The following is a 13989-nucleotide window of genomic DNA, read 5'->3' as shown; positions in this document are numbered from 1 at the left end:
AAATGCAATAATCAATTAACAATAGGTAGACATGTAGGGTGTGAAACATGGACAGTGGGAGCGGCGGAAAAGAAAAGGTTAGAAGCGTTCGAAATGTGGTGTTATAGGCGGATGATGAGGATATCGTGGGTAGAAAAGGTTAGAAATGAAGAGGTATTGGAAAGAATAGGAGAACAGAGGACTCTATGGAAGTCAATAAAAAATAGGCGAGATAGGTTGGTAGGACACCTTCTCAGGCATGAAGGTCTAGTCAGAGACATATTAGAGGCAGAAACAGGAGTTAGGAGGGGTAGAGGTAGACCTAGATTAGATTACTGTTCGCAAATAGTTAAAGATGTGGGTTGTTCTAGTTTTAGGGAAATGCGAAGTTTAGCTCAGGATAGGAAAGAGTGGAGGTACGTGTCCAATCAGTCTAAGGACTGATGACCTTATGATGATGATGATGAGACATGTGACAGGTTCTTTAGGGTTATTTTGGTTTCGACATCAAGATACCGACCTCGATAGGGGAACAGGGGAATATTTTGGCATAGTCCCATACTGTTAAAAACGATGTCCAATTGTCCGGGTTCCGTTTCTTCTAAGGTCCATATGCGATGGATTCATAGTCAGTATGTTTCAATTAAAAAAGAAGTTTCATCATTCTTTCAAACGGTAGGAAATAGAGATCAATGGATTTCAATCATGTTACAATTACTTTATTTGTCAAATGCACATTGTCTAAAAATAAGAAAATTTCTAAATGGGATAGGCTGGGTTACGTTATCGTTGAACAAATATTAGGTATTCTATGTTTTGGAAATGTTTTGAACAACTATCCAGTTAGCCGTTTGAAAAAATATGGAAGGCGAAAAAACGAAACAGTCTGAGCGAAACAGTGACATTCATTGTTAGTGTGTTGATTGCGTCAGCGGCGTATACCGACGCCCCGCGTCCGGCGGCGGCGTTGAGCGCCGTGCCATCCGTAGCGTCCGCCTCCGTCGTTCCGGTGGCACGGAGCCATGAATAATAGATGGGGCGGGCTCTCGTACTCGTCCTATGCGCAACAATGCGACCACCGCGAACCTGACACACACAGATTGGCGAAGGAAAAGTCGACAAGCTCTCAAATTGCACACGCACGCCCACATCAACCACAAATCCAACGGTTCCCTTTATTAAAATCATCTTAATGGCCGGAAAACAACCGTCGAGGAAAAAGCATCCAGCCAAGAGCAGTTTTATCTCATTCAAGGTGTAGCCTAAATACCTAAATGAATGTGAAAATCAACGATAAAAATGGTTACAAACCAAACCTAACCTGGTATGGCTGAACCTACTGTTTTCTGAAAGAAAGAAAAGTCTTTCCTCGATGTATTTCTACAGCCTATTACAATTTCAAGAAATCTGCGCGAAAATAGAAAGAATACACACTAGGCGTAAGCAAGACAGAAATAGTTGGAACAAGCTTGAACGAGCAGAGCTCTCGATGGGCGGTCTTAGGAGATCGGCTAGAACTGTACAGTACTAGACGAAAATGTTTAGCAATTTCTTAAAACAAAAATTATATAAATTAACAATAGAAAACAAAGCAAAAGTTTTATAGGTGTGTAAAGCGTTATGTTAATTCACTTGTTATTATTTTTGACTATTTAAAAGCATATTTTTAAATTTTAACGAGGCAGTTTAAATAATTTTGCAAATGGTACTGTACACTTTTGTCTAGTTCTCGCTCGATGATCGGTGGAGAAATGAGCTCCGCAGACAAATATGATTGAATTTGGAATTATGCTACGGCGCATTCTAATAAAGGGATATGTCGTTATGTTATTGTCCATTTTTCGCAATTCTTTGACATATTTTCATTGTTTGGAAATCATTAACTAAAATCCAATACCTATTTGAATTGTCCTGTGACAGACTTGCACGATGGAGCATGAGTTGAAACGCATCATCAGGAGTTGTTGGAGTTGGAAGTACGTTTAATCTTCGCCAGTGAACTACTGCGAGGGAAGTACGTAAGCCTGCGGGATTATCCGTCCGAAAACCTAATCATAACCAAGCAGTAATTAGCTGGTTAGTAAAATGCTGGCTGCGCAAAGTACCTACCTAACTACCTACCGAAAGCTGAACACAGGGAAAGGCTTTGAAACAAGAACAAAAAGCTGTTTAAGGTTCATTGTTTGACTGGTTGCCAACTGTAGGTATATAAGTTTACCCTTTGCAAACTGGAAACTGAATGATGAAGAAGCTTAAAGCTAATAAATAATAAGCTGTAAAGTATATTAGATAAACGTGAAACTTCAAAACTGAATGGTATTAATCTAAAAGCTTTTCCTTTGAAATTAACTTCTAATAAAATTCAGTAACAAACTTGTAGCTTCAAAACAGCATGGAACTGTTCCAAAGGCCTTGAAAACTTGATGGGAGAGTGATTTTAATTTAGAAATTTGGAAAACGTTCTATGAAGCTTCCAATAAGCCTTAAAGGTATATTTAAAAACCTCAATCTACATGTAGGTACAAAGATTTTCGTCATTTGTTTTAATTGGTATGCAGATTAGACAATATTCTCAATATTCCGCTATTTTATGCATTCTTCTTCTGAAATATGTATTGGGAATGCAGAAGTTGATGGGTTTATTTTTTGTGTGGAAAAGTTAATTCTCTTTCAATGTTGGCACTTTCTATGGTAGGCACCTACCCCGAATTCACCTGTAGTACATTCCTGTTCCTTGGTAAGTGAGTTGGAAGTGTTCATGAATGTTGCAGTGGGAAAACCTAAAGAGTGAATCTGTTAAATGATGCATCGCGACAATCGCTGTTTGTAGAATTATACATGGGCTGGGTTAGCCGAATTTACTCTAGACACCAAGAAATAGTTTGCTTTGTGATTTCGCCAACCAAAAAGGGACCGAACCTTATTTCATTATTAAAAAAACAGAAAGCATGTTAAAATGAAAGTCAGTCAACTACAAAAAAATATAATCAGTTTTGCTTATTTGTTCCACTTTATTGCTTTTGCATTTTGGTGACCGAAGAACTATCCAAAAATGAAAAATTGTTGTTCACAAGCCAAACCAGCCTTAGCCTTTGCTTTGCATTCATTAAGTTACCAGAAAAGTAAAGCTAATGCCTTCTGCAGCACCAGATTGGTTTCTCGAAAACAACTGAGTATGTTTCATGAATTCGATTGCTTGGCAAGTTAAATTATTACAAACACCAAGCAATAAAGAACTTGCTGTGCATAATAGAATCAATCAATATAACATGAATCTATTATGTTACCTTTTATTTTAGAAAACAGAATTCTGTACTGAAGTAAATGAATCTAATAATTAATATCTAAACCTCAAATTGGCAAATAATATCAAAACCAAGACCATGGTCAGTACAAATTGAACATCAAATTCAAGAAAAGGGGCTAACCGAGCGGCATGGCCTAGATGTCTAGACCATTGCTTAGCATTCGGGAGGACGCCGGTGTGTTCTGGGTCCGTCTGCCTTGGTCCAAGTTTTTCTGTGGTTTCTTGGATCACTAAAGCAAATGCTGAGGCAGTAATATTCCACAGATAATCTTTCATTCTCTTCTGTCTTCATTTCGTCCGTCTCGTCTTTCTCACCCGAACCATCACCCATCCATTCCCGCGATTCCTGAAAGGAGGCTAAAGAGAGCCTGCCGGCGTAGCCTGGAGGGACTGCCCGCCCACCAGCATTAGTGGCTGGTGGGAATGAAACACCCAAAAGTTTTTTTTTTTTCAAGAAAAAGATCAAAGACGAAAATCACCAATGCAATAGATCGTATTGCAGAACGAACAGGTGGGGAGGTGTCTAAGTGGTGCTTCTGTGTGTTTTGGTTTCGTAGCTGGTTTTCCGCCAGGGGGCGTCAAAGTTGACCAGTTTTTCTTCAATTTTAAATATCCAAAACTCAATTCCGAATAAAATTTCTGTAACATATACTCAGTTGATGGTCTCGAAGGATAAATTTGCCTATGTGTGGTTCTTATTCTTTAATAATAAAATGATTATATTCGAGATGGTGGTACTTATTTTAAGTAACTTATTATTACAAAGGTACTACGAGAAACTTGCAGTTTTCACCGTATCTATTAAGGGCGTTCATGTGATGATATCCTCGAAAAGTAAAACTACATTTTTTAACGGACTTGTGAACTTTCTTCGTGATTTAAATATGACTGACTTTGTTAGTTGCACACGATCTTTTAACTCGATCCTAGTGGGAATGGATGAATGAATTATCAAGCACGCGGTGGTCGGTCGGCGCGGATGCAGGAGAATCTCCACGTTGTTCTTTATGCAACATTTGCAACATCGCTGCAATCTAATAAAGTTTTCAGGCCAAAAGCATTAGTGGACGGAAATCATTAATCATGTAGACTGACAATCGGTTTATGCAACGTTAATTCATAAAGTCCGAAATTAAAGGTGCTAATTAATGAACGATCACATGAAGCTCGGAAAATCTAAATTAGAACTTTTTATTCACAACGTTCAACTGCCTCACATGTTATTTGGTGTTTCACGCAGCGCAGTTTCTTTTTTGGTTTTCCACTTAAATCCCAAAGGTCAAAACGGGTGCAACTTTTGAAGTTCAAGACTTATAGATACCAATAAATATTAGTTGTTCTAGCCAATGTGAATTTAACCACTATTTGGGATAAAAGTAATATCGTGACCTTCGGCATTTCTGTAATTAATTCAAACTACAAGCAACCAGATGATAATTGCTCAAATTTCTAAAAACGGCGTTCACTATGCTATGAGTGGTTGTTTACTGACCCCTGCTTAATGTCATAAGGTAGGATGACCAGTGTTCTGCTAAAGCGTTGTCCAGCGTGCTGATGAGAACAAATTACTTCAAAATTTTGAAAAAAACAGCTTCCAGTTCAACTCCTATTTTGATTTATGAAATTAATTATAATTCTTCGTTATCTTTCCGATATGAAAAATATGTGGAAGCTTCTTCAGTGTCAGTAATTGTTATTAGGGAATTAGAGTAAAAATTTTACGCAATATTTCCCTCAAATTTAGCGCATTTTAAAGCAAAAGTGAAATTTGTTATGCTTTAGAAACTGTGAGCAGTCGGGGTAACTTTCCGAAGAAGTAACCTCCGAGTTAATTATTAATTCATATACGAAATGATTTAACGGATACTTCGCGATATTTTATCGAGAAAGCGACAGTTGCAGAAATCGGAGTTGGAGGGAAATTTCAGTAAGTAGGCGAGCGTAACGAAGGACTGTGACATTTGCTGCGACAGCCTGTCTTCCCTCGGGATTTTCCTAATACGATGCCCGCCAATCACTGCAGTAATTATTTTAAAGTAGTTTACCTTTGTTGGCTCTTTTGTCTTTCGCCCGAACAGGGCTCCCCGTTCCAGCCTAATCCAAAAAAGGGGAGACGAAAAAACAGAAGAAACTTTTCTCTCAATAAGAAGGACAACCTTTTCGGAGAACAAATACTGAAGTTTAAATTAAAGTAAATTGTCTTAAGATTCGTTATTCTACAGTTGACTCTACCGCTATGTTACAAAGAATTACGAAAATGTCACATAAAATACATTTTCTTTGGTAGTCCACTGCTAGACGTTTCAACTCATTTTCGTTCTGATAATATTCTGACAGACTATTCAAACCATAAATACGTATTGGTTCTGGAAAGGGGGGTTACCCTCGGTTCTTTTTGCTTAACGAGGTAATTTTTAGCTGATGGTTTACTTGTTGGATTGGAATACGCTCAGTCTTTTCTAGGATCCTCTACACACCTGTCACCAGCCCAAGGTACTTTCTGGTGCCAAATACTGTACCAACCCAAACACCTGCTCGGCCCCATGAGAAAGTGTCAAATCAACGATATAAAGCAAGGAAATATATAAAACTACACAAAAAAAGCGTGTCTTACGGTTACCAATAATGTGTAACATTTAAAATAATAGTTTCCCAAAGTGAGCTGCATGTTAACACGTGATTCGGTTAATACCAAGCTTTCTAGATCAAATGGTTGAGAGCTTGCACTTTTTCTCCTTTTTCCTTCATACTCTTGAAGTGCCAACTGTAGGCAGAATCAATTAAATAAGAAGGATTTCTCACTGATGAAATAACCAAGAATACGTTTGTCATTTTTTTTATAAAGATTTTGACACTTATATTTTATGGTCTCAACGCAACCTCTAGAAGTATCTTTCAGTTTGTTTATCTTAAAGACCAGCAAAATTAAAAATTTCGTAAGAATCAACAACTTCTTTTGATGCATTTTTTTCACTTCCTGTCGGGAATTAAAAATCAACTGCCACGATAAAGGAGATTTGTGTCAACAGAACAAAAAGAATTGGAACCCCGCTAACAGTAGGTAGGTATAAATATCAGTGGGGTGGTATCGAAATAACGCACTCATCTGGAAGATTGTAATGGAATCAAAGCCTCACATGAATAACAACTGGTGTTTGATGCGCCTCTACTGCGATGCGAATGGGATTAGTGCCCTAGGGGCCCGTACTTACCAGCATTATACCTCATAACTGTAAGAGGGATCTGTAGCCGCATGTGTTTGTATTATCTTGCATTAAGACTACGTAGTAGGTACGCAGACGGTATAAAATCCTAATGGATATTTCTAACTAATAACCGAAAGTAGTCTATCAAAGGAGATCACCCACCCACAAAGACAATTTTCCATTACATTCTTGTTAAATTCATGGATCTCTAGCTATAAACAGTACTAAAAATTCTTCGTCGTCAATTGTGTGTATTGTTAGAAACCAGACATTAGCATAATTTAAAAAATATTTAATTTTAACAGCCTCATCATCATTATCATAAGGTCGTTAGTCCTAAGACTGACTGGAAACGTACTTAACGTACGTTGTACTCGTCAAGTGGTGGTTTCCCGTTTCCAGGTGATCTCTGCCATCCTGAGTACTGAAAGAGCTGCTGCCCTCTATCAGGGACTTGTCTTAGTCTGGTTTCTCTTTAAGAACCCCCCCTTATAGTTGAACCTATGGTCCGGCTGCCTAAATCATCGAAACTCGCATGCCGATCCACCCACTCTGGTTTGTACAAGAGTTTCGTCAAGGTTAGAGTCCCGTTGGATCGGTTTAATAACCTCACTTGTGAAATAATTACGAATACGTGGCTATTGATCTTGCTAGATTTATTACAGTGAGATCCAAAAGAGTACGAGATATTCATCATGTAATTCTTCTTCAAGGACTGAAAGATGTTAATGCTTGAAAGAAAATGCCATTTGAAAAAGTGACATTGCAAAAGAAACAGGTGTGCGTACAAGTACACGCTAGATTAAGAACAATTGCTTGTCAAATAGATCATAGGCAGGTATATAATAGACAAAGACCAACGATAAATAGATCAAATATAAATGTATATGTATGTCTCTATATAAGTGCTGATTATCGTATTATAAAATTACGTGAAGTAATATCGTGAAAACGACAGGTTGCGTTATTTGTGTGTGAAATTAATGTCATGACACCAAGGTACCTACGTATATAAGAATAGTACGTATAGTGTGTGTGTGTGTGTGTATCAAGTGGAGCAGACGTAGGCAAACAAGAGCCGTCATAGTAGGCCACGCTATGCCATGCCACGCCAGTTTGCGGACTGATCTGACATTTCACGAGCTGGTGGGTAATTCAAATGGCATGAATAAGTAAAACAGTAATAAACCACGCAACTGGGAATACATTTATTTCTTAATTTCGCCATTAAGCTTCTGCGTGTCCATGAATTGTTGATGCAGTTAAAAATGTGGACAAGAAAATATGGTCGTTAGTCGTCCAGTAAAACCATCAGCGGCACTTAAACGCCCTTGGAGCGACCGTACTCGCGACTTAAATGAATTAACACGGACAGGAACCCAAATTTATTACCCTTCTCGAGCAGTTGCACTGAAATTTTTGCATTTTTACTGCTCTTCTTTACGACTGTTATTCCAACTACTATTACGGTGCGCTGCTTCGAGAAATGCTTTCAGAAATGCACAAAAAAATAATAAAGTAATGTGTGTCTTAAGCCAATCTCATCAATTCCCCATAAAGGCCAAACAAATGCCTTTTCTTTAATTAACGACTTACTGGGTTAAGGTGCCCATGTAGATGAAAAAAAAAATATGTGGAACACCCGGCAGGGTTGAAGTTTCTTACGTTATTCGACAAATATTACGTATAAATTTTGATGAAAGTAGAATGACACTGAGGATGTCAGCCGCAGTAGCTGACGAAACGTCTGGACAGAATAGTTCACTTACACCACGGCCCTATAGCCCGAATCTTCACTCTACTATGGATTCCGGCCATGAAAGCCTTTGTTCTAATATTTGATGAAAGTATTTTGTAAAAATGATGATAAACATGTAGTAGAAAAAAAACCTATTTGTGTATTGGTTCTGCATTAAGGGGCAAGATCAATATATTCTATAAAATTCTTACAAAGTAAGATTGGGGCTTTCAACCTATAAAAGAAGAATTGACATAGCTAAAGTTGTCCTTACTCAAAAAGTGGTTGATCAAAGTCGGATTTCCGTCTAAACAATAACAATGAAATTTGACTTCTTCATACTCCAAATGTGTTCTCCTTATTCTAACGCTTATGATATGAATGCTGCTTACATACGTACATGTTTTGAGAAATAAATTTAATTTTATACTAGGGCCTTTGCTGTTGTCAATTGTTTAGAAATTATAAGTAGATAGGTATATAGTTTTGCTGGTCGAACAGAAGTTTCATGAAGAAAATGAGTTAATATAACTTGATGATCACGCACACAAATACCTATTAATTTTGCATCGATGCAAGCTCATCTAATGATAGTCTTTGACATACAGTTGTTTATAAAGCCCTAGGAAAATTAAAAAGTAATTTAGGAAAACGTCGCTGAGAGCGGCATTTTCCTGTTAGCTTAAGAGACATTTTGAATTGCTTGAATTTATTCATCATCATCGTAAGGTTGTCAATCCTAAGACTGGTTGAGCACGTATCCCCGCTCTTTCCAATCCTGGGCTAATTTTTGCATTTCCCTAAAACTACAACATCCTATATCCTTAACTATCTGCGAACTGTAATCTAATCTAGCTCCACCTCTACCCCTTTTAACTTCTGTTTCTGCTTCCAATACGTCACTAACTAGTTCTTCATGCCTTAGAAGGTCTCCTAACAACCTATCTCAATCATATCGAACGTTATAAATTATCTTTAAAGTTACAAACACTTAAATGTTTTAGAAAATACTACAAATGGCGCAGTAAACGCCATCTGTAGCACGATGCTACATTTTAGGATTACGTATGCTCCAACAAGGTCCACTTGTGTGGATATCTACTTGCTGAAAACGAATCCCGGCGTAGCCAACCTCAACGTGATAGGCACGTTAGCTTAATCGAATAAAATAATTTGAAGTGGTCTGTATGTTTTTTGGGGAAGAATGTTAACCTTCTACGTGTATGCGCTACTGATATGAAGTTCTAGTTTCAAGATTTCTAGCAATAAAAACCACGTTTTTCTCCCTGAGGGCGCAATTCAGTCATTCCTAATTTCCTCTTTGTCATTGTAATTTATGATCACCGTTCTAGATGTATTTAACATACAAGCGTTTCATTAAACGAACGATTAAGATCGTTATTTATTTATGTGAGAAGATAACCATTCGTGATCTTTTTGGATTTTTTTTTACAATTATGATTATAGTCTTGAAGGAAACATTAATTGGTTAGATATTAAATAAAGATAAAAGTGTATTTCAAGAGACTACAACAGATATTGGTTTTTTTTGCTTAAGTATGATCTCTTGATTTCAAATGTTATTGATTAATTAACTAAAGATTCAACGAGAATTCAACGAAAAAAGTGGGTAATGTAGACAGAACAAGCCTTTTGAGTAGGCATATTGTTTATAACATCGCATGTGTGACCATTTTGTTGATTGATGACTATGTACGAAAGACTTTGGTTTAATTTCTGAACTTTAGTTGAGATTTATACGTAAAGTTTATTTTTCGAGAGCAGAGAACGGGGAGGAAGCCCGTCTAACGATCCAACCAATAAATGTTTATTATTTTCAAAACATCAGCCAAGGAGAAAATGCTCTCTTCTAGCAAAGCTTAATGTTAATTAGTCAGTTAATAAATAAACGGATGAAGATAAAGAGTAATAATTATAAAGATGAATAATTACTAAGGCGTTAAGGAATGAAGTATCTAATTACAATATTTTGCGAGCGAATTTTATCGGTGACAGTTGGAGAAGATTTAATCGTTTTTAGAACGGGATAAAGAGAAGGGAACGGATTATAGTGTAACGAACGACGGGGGCGTTCTAAGGATTTCCGTGCATTAGTGTTTATGTTTATAAAATCCTCATCAAGAGGGTATCGGTAAGGGGTTGTATGCCGTCCGCCCGCCACTTGTCAGAGGGCGCTTTCCACGTTTAAAGTGGATGGGGCAGGCCGCCTTTCGAAGGGGATGCAATTTTCTACTCGATTTTACACTGAATAAAAGCTCGTTAGTCTAGTGAAAGCAACAATTAGGTATGATGTGGAGTGTAATGTAGAAATGATTGAAATATATAGAAAGTTCTAGCGGTTTTTGGCAGTTTGACTTACAAAGATTTTTGATTAGGTAGTTATAAAATCGTAAGTCAGCTTCAAGTATACCTTTCCTTTTACAATTTCAACAGTTTAACTATTCAAACTTAATTAGGATGCATCGGTACCATAGCGATCATCATAATATTTTTTTGAAGCAGGTGTTTCCATATGAGTGGTGAACAAGTAAAATCTCGAACCACCCAGCGCCATGACCTAAAGGTTTAGACCATTCGAACAAAATAGTTCGAAGTGGTCTGTATTCTGTCGAAACTGCCAGACGCGGATCGCGATTTCGATCTTCTGGATCTCATCAGCGCGCCGCAGGCAGCTCCGACAGAACACAGACCAACCTTGTTGGAGCATACGTAATCCTAAAATGTAGCATCGTACTACATTTGGCGCTCACCACGCCATTTGTGGTATTTTCTAAAACGCGCTGTTAAGACAGCAGGTAAAGGTAGGTCTGTGTTCTGTCGGAGCTGCCTTCGAAAAGATCGAAATCGTGATCCGCCTCTGGCAGTTTCGACAGAATACAGACCACTTCGAATTATTTTATTCGATTATGGTAACGTGCCTATCACGTTGAGGTGAGCTACGCCGGGATTCGTTTCAGTAAGTAGATATCCATACTTTTAAATGGACCTTGTTGGAGCATACGTAATCCTAAAATGTAGCATCGTACTACAGATGGCGCTCACCACGCCATTTGTGGTATTTTCTGTTTAGACCATTGCTTAGTATTCTAGAGAACGCCGGTTCCATTGCGGATCTGTCCACCTTGGTCCAATTTTTTTTGTGGTTTCCCTGGATCACTCAGGCAAACTGGAGCAGTAACATTCCACAGACAATCTTTCATTCTCCTCCAGTCTTCATTTCGTCCGTCTCATCTTTCCACCCACCCATTTCCACGATTCCTGAAAGGAGGCAGAAGAGGGCCTTCTGCCCTACCTTCCGATGTAGTCCGGAGCATTAGTGGCTGCTGTAATTAGTTAAGGATGTGGGTTGTTCTAGATTTGGGGAAATGCGAAGAGTGGCGATGCATGTCCAAAAAGTCTTAGGACTGACGGCCTTACGATAATGACTTCAAGATCTATAACAAAAACAGGATTCCTAAAGAGAAAAAGTACTGATTTAAAATACAAGCACCTTAAGCGTGCCCAAAAGCATATTTGGCTTCAGTATCAGTTTTAGCAAGCCATTCAGTAAACCGTTTTATTTGGATTGACTATTATTACGCGAAGTACTCTTGAAGACAGAAGCTTTTTTCCATTTTGTAAACATGTCACTTGAATTTGCAGCAAGCCATGCGTGCGTTGTTATTAGGATACAGCGATACGAGTGAACGTGTAACGGCATTGAAACCCGTCGACGATGCTGGCGTCCCGACGCATTGTGCAACCTCCCGGGGCGAGCGTCGTTCCTTTGTGAACACAAATTATATACAAATACAGTGGGCTCTGATTAGAACAGACGACGAACGAACGTTCATTGTGACAAACCAGTAGCGTCGAAGCCGGTCGTAGAAGGCTCTTTTACATTAGAGGCTACCGGCCCCGGGGCTTGTTTGCACAACGAGATTAACGATATGTACGTACCTAACTGAACTGAAAGGTCTTTCTTTAAAATGTTCCCCGGAAATAGCCGAACACGAACGTTTCAATGCCAGAACAGTGTCGGTTTTGTGTTTGGGCCTGTAAAATTTGCAACGACAACAATTTTATATGAAGTTCTTGGGCATTTCGAAATAACCACAAGTGGGTAGCGATTTTTGGATTCACTGGTTCTCATCATTTCTGAAACAGTGGATTTGGTCGTAAGAATTCGAAATTTAGTGAACTTATATACACTCATAGCTTTAGAACACTCCAAGTAGCTCGAAACTCAAGACCAAAAACGACATGGGACTGCCAAAGGTCATCGTGTTACTGAAAAGTACCCAGATTGTTTAGTGTCATGTTTTGGAGTTAGGGTTTGAACCATTTAGAGTGATCTACAATACCATCAATGTTTTCTAATCCTTCAGATTATTCATAATTTTAAATTGAAGACTGATTTATGATAACGTCTATATAATCGTTTTTGTGAGAAAACTCAGTCAGCTACACAAAAAGTTCGTATTTGTATTAACATTCAAGTAGATATTTTATGCGAATTTCCTAGGAAAATATGCTTTAAATTCAAGGGACAGTATTACGTCGCAATAGTTAAGAAGTCGTACTACTGAAGTCGTTATAAATGAAATTTACTGTGAATGCAAATAATTGTTGATTTAGATGAGTCTATCAGTAATAATTTATTTCCACTTGAATACGTTTATTAGGCATATGGCTAGAAATTGTTTTCAAAGGGCACCAAACTATAGCAAACTCGAAGAAACTTGATATCATATTTTAAAGTCAAACATTTTGCATACTATATATCTGAGGCACTAATTCGAGAACCAATAATTCGATTTTGGTGCAATTTGCATTAGAATATGGCTGATCATCCTTGGGCAGTTGTGGGCTACGTTTTAATATAATTACCACTAAGGAAGATGTATGGTCACTTAAATATTTTTAACAAAGTCCTTACTTCAGGCAAGGAATATTTGGGACATTTAGATCTAGAGGCAGATATTGTCTTTAAGTCTTGGATATTGTTGGGCTGTTTATTAAAAATTACTAAAATGCTGTATGTACAATCTCAATCTTCTTGAAAGATCCATCAGTTATGTCAGAAGATCATTATCCCGAGGACTGGTTGGTCACAAACCTCCATTTCTTCCAATTCTGGGCAGACATCCCAAATCGCACATCCTTAACTATTGCCGAGCAGTAATCTAATTTATGTCTATTCTTTTTACTTCTGCTTCTATTTTTAATATGATTATAACTACTGTTCGTTTCAAGAAGTTACAGATATGCCCCTTCCCTTTATTAGGATGCGCCGTAGCATAATTCCAAATTCAATCATATTTGTCTGCGGAGATCATTTCTCCACCGATCATCGAGCGAGAACTAGACAAAAGTGTACAGTACCATTTGCAAAATTATTTAAACTGCCTCGTTAAAATTTAAGAATATGTTTTATTTAAAAGCATATTTAGCCAAAAATAATAGTAAGTGAATTAACTTACCGTTCCAGACACCTATAAAACTTTTGCTTTGTTTTCTATTGTTAATTTATATAATTTTTGTTTTAAGAAATTGCTAAACATTTTCGTCTAGTACTGTACAGTTCTAGCCGATCTCCTAAGACCGTCCATCGAGAGCTCTGCTCGTTTAAGCTTGTTCCAACTATTTCTGTCTTGCTGACGCCTAGTGTGTATTCTTTCTATCTTCGCGCAGATTTCTTCAAGGTCACAATTCTAACAAATTGAAATAGACTGTAGCCTTTTATGCTCCACAAGATG

The sequence above is a fragment of the Agrilus planipennis genome, unplaced genomic scaffold (assembly GCF_000699045.2).
Source record: "Agrilus planipennis isolate EAB-ADULT unplaced genomic scaffold, Apla_2.0 scaffold285, whole genome shotgun sequence".
In the NCBI taxonomy this organism is placed as follows: Eukaryota; Metazoa; Arthropoda; class Insecta; order Coleoptera; family Buprestidae; genus Agrilus; species Agrilus planipennis.
Note: the sequence above shows the minus strand (reverse complement) of the source record.